We start from the raw sequence: 4,373 nt of genomic DNA, 5'->3' as shown, positions 1-4,373 counted from the left end.
CCGTTGTCGGGTCGCGGACTAAAATAATTTCAAGTTTTAAAAATGTTTTCCAAAGTTGAAATATAGAGACTCGTCTTGTCTCCCTTAACGGCGTACGCGAACGCGGTAGTCGAGTCGAGGTCGACGTTGCAATATACGATACCGGAAAGTCCCGACGTTTACCCGGCTGTTGCAAAGTATCCGATACACGGAAATCGATAAAATATCTGAGGCGTGTCGGCGGTGATTACAAATAAGAATAATGTCTTAGTGTAAATTGTAAGGCCACCAATTTGTGACATTATACTACAATAACTTAATAAAACTCAATGTCACCGGGAACGTCACAATACACACTTTTAATTCAAAGTGAAGTTAGAAATTTTGGAAATTTTGCCTGAAATCTGTAAACCACGAGGTTGCTTCCCCGATCAAGATGTTTTAAAGGCTTCATGAGGATATCAAAACTAGCATTTGTCATAGTAGAACGTATTTTAATTAGTCCCATTGAACAGGGGCGGATCCAGAATTTTTCAAACATGTTGAGGGGCATTTGTATTCTTTTTTTTAAATTTCAATACATAACATTAATATGCACTGACATTTTAATAAAGTGTCAAAACGCTGTTTGACACTGTTCTGCTGACTTACGTTCAAATAGATGTTTGAACGTAATTAATTCATTGTCAACAAGAAAATCTGTTGTTTCATGGGCTTAATTCAATGTGAAAAATAATATATTAAGTCGGATAACTTACAATAAAACGGCACATAAATTTATGTTATTATATTAATATAAAGTCAAGTCATTGATTAGATTACCAAACTTTCGAAAGGAAAGCAATAAAAGAAGGCAGTGTATAAAAATAACAGCGCTTTTTAATTTGACAAACATGTTCCGTCGTGACTCGCAACGACATCATCAGTGTGATCGAATCCATTATTATTATTATTATTATTATTATTATTATTATTATTATTATTATTATTGGCTTTTCCCAGCAGTACTGGGAAAAGCCATTATTTTTGTTCTGATCTTTGTTTCTTTTTTCTTGCATATATTTTTCTTATCTTTTTGCACTGTTTTTTTCTGAATTTTCACAAGTGACATCTATTTTAGGTTATTAATAGTTATTTTCTTTTGAACCACAAAACTTACTTTAACACACAGCAGCCAGTCTTCAGTCTAATATGGTAATAAGGTAAGTATTGTTTGAGAAACTTTTGTGTGAGTTACTTATTGACTGAATGAGAAATGAATATAAATGAGGTAATGCAAATGAGTGCAGAGATGCAAATGAGTTTAGGTTTTGCTGGTGTAAAGCACTGATTGGATGGGAGTGCATGAATTGTAATGGTATATGAATTTCTGGTGGGGTGTTGGTTAGAACTGAATGACGGGGGTTTTGAGAGTGGCTTGTGAGAAAGCAGGGAAAGGACATGTTAATCCAGAATTAATCCATGTTGCATCTGAAGACAACACTATTAGGTTCCATGCCTATACTTTACCAGCCTACAGACATTGCGGGCGAGGTAAGAACAATGTGTTTGCCTGTTATTTTATGATGATAAAACTGTAGACCTTAATGTATGCCAAGGCCTTCTGCATAATTTTATCTTTATAGACTAAATACAAATTACAAATCAAGTCTGCGTGGCTTAACTATCGGACAACCATAACGACTTGTGTTTGGATGGTCGACATCATCTTGTTCATTATCTCTAATATTCGGATTGAAAACAAAATCGGGGAAAACATCGTCATCGTTATCGTTACGTTTGTTTCGTGTGTCTATAACAATTCTCTCAAATTGAAATTTATCATCGCCTTTTATCAAGTCTTTTTAAATTATTGCCATGAACTACTACTAATTCTCTTTCTAACCTTTTTAATTACATAACCTGGACATTTATTTTCCACTACAACATATGGTCCATCAAATATCGGTGCTAACTTTTTGCTGATTCCCTTCTTAACATAATGTTTAGTAATCAATTCTTTGTCTCCTACATTAATCTTTGCTCGTGGGGTTATTCTATCAGGTAAAGTCTCCTGATAACATTTTATGTTACATTTAGCTTCTTTTACATGCCCTTTTATGATGTTGTTTAAATTACTAATATATTAACCATAACTGGGTTGCAATTCGATAGACTCTGCATCACTGTTAGATTTAATTTCCCATTCAAGTGGCATACGAGGATTGCGACCAAATGTTAATAAATAAGGCGAAACTTGAGTACTACTATGTACTGTAGGTCTATAGGACAATACTACAGGCTGAATCCACTTCCCTTACAAAATGACTAATACTAATCACACAACGTTTTATTAAATCGCTCAGTTTGACCATTAGTTGAGGGATGATAGGCGAAACTACGTAACTTAGCTATTCCTAATTAAGTACATAATAATTTAACAATTTCGGATTCAAAATTAGTTCCCTGGTCAGTCAATAAAGTTTTAGGGATACCGTATCTACAAATAAAGTCAAGTAATTTATCTGCCACTGTTTCGGCAAGTTGATTAGGTATTGGGTAAACTTCAACATATTTGGTGAACAAATCAGACACCACTAAAACACTCTTATTACCTCCAATACTTAAAGGGAATGACAAAATATCGGCTCCCCAAGTACATTTATGGTTGATAATTTTTCTTTATGAGGCCTATTAGTTTGCTTAATTTTAGCACAGCTAATACATTGTTTACACCTTCCCGTGACAAACGATTTTAACCCATACCAGTAGTATAATTCAGCAATTCGACTTACGGTTCTCTTTACTCCTAAATGACCAGAAGCTGGTATGTTATGAGCTAATCTAAATATTTCATTTCGCAAAGATTCAGGAATTAAAATTTGTGGTTTCTTATCATTATCACTTTGTCTGTAAATAATTAACTCTTTAATTAACACTTAGTTTAACGATTTCATTGTCCCTCAAATAAGTTCAATTCTTCTGCGTCTAGATTATTTACAATATTCTCAGTGTCCATAATATAATTGCGCAACCATCTAAACGTGTCAATTTCAGTCTCACTGGCAATACAGCAGCTGCTAATATCGTGTTCCTCGGTTCGTCTTATAACCGCGATAACGCATCTGCATGCTGTATGTTCTTTCCCGGTTTATGTACAATGGAAAATGGTCTATACTGGGATAAAAACATAGCCCACTTAGCTAAACGTCCTTGTGGGTCTTTTAAACTGCTCAAGCCACTTTAACGCTTGGTGATCGGTAATTATAGTGAATTCTCGTCCTAACAAATAATGTCTAAACTTTTCAATTCCACGAATTACTCCAAGAAGCTCAAGCTCCGTAGTAGAATATTTTGTTTCGGGTTGCGTCCATTTTCCAGAAGCATAAGAAATTACATGTTCATTCTTTCCGCTTCCCTGTGCTAAAATAGCTCCCCAACCAACAATGCTACTATTGGTAGTTAAAATCAATGGTTGGTTTAGGTCTGGTGTATCCAATATTGGTTTGGTGGTAAGTGCTAGTTTGAGTAGTCCAATAAATCGTCGGGTTTCACTCACGTTCTTGGGTCTCGTAAAACTAGCTACTGACTCACACTTATCATGCGCTACTGCTATTATTCCATCACTTACAAATGAACACTTTTTAGGGTTTAACTTTAGTTGATGCTGGTGAAAACGTAATATAACTTTCTCAATATCAATTAAATGTTCTTCAAATGAATCACTAAATATCATAACGTCATCAAGGTGTACTAATGCAGTTTTCCATTGTAATCCCTTGAGAATCAAGTTCATCATTTGCTGGAAAGCTGACGGTGCGTTACACAGCCCGAACGGCAATCTTGTAAATTCATATAGTCCGTCTTCAGAGTTACAAATGCGGTTTTCTCGCACACGTCACAGCTTAAGTTCATTTGCCAATATCCTGCCTTTTGGTCTAATACCGTGAAGTATTCACCATTCCCTACAGTCAATTCATCTGTTCTCGGCAATGGATAACAGTCTTGTTTAGTAAGTTCATTGAGACGGCGGTAATCAACGCAAAATCGGTATTCACTATTCTTTTTCTTGACTAGTACTATTGGGCTTGCTGATGGCGAATTACTGTCCCTAATAACATCCATATTTTTCATTTTTTCAATTTGGGAACGAACAAATTCCCTTAAGTGAACAGGTGTCCAGTATGGTCTTTGTTTTACTGGGCCTTCCACTACCGTGATATTATGTTCGATTCCCTTTAAATTTCCTATCTCACCATTTCGTGAATCTTTTTTCCTTATGTTTCTTCCAGTTTTCTATTTGTTGTTTTGTATTTTTTGTATTTGCATTCTTGTTTAATAACCCTCCTATTCACGGCGGTTTCATACGCACTATATTGGGACAATAAGTGTTTTCAACGCGCCTTTCATATATT

The sequence above is a fragment of the Anneissia japonica genome, unplaced genomic scaffold (assembly GCF_011630105.1).
Source record: "Anneissia japonica isolate Jap-2015-1 unplaced genomic scaffold, ASM1163010v1 scaffold11779_len1430905_cov172, whole genome shotgun sequence".
NCBI classification, from domain to species: Eukaryota; Metazoa; Echinodermata; class Crinoidea; order Comatulida; family Comatulidae; genus Anneissia; species Anneissia japonica.
The sequence above is the reverse complement of the archived record's forward strand: the minus strand, read 5'-3'. Positions refer to the sequence as shown.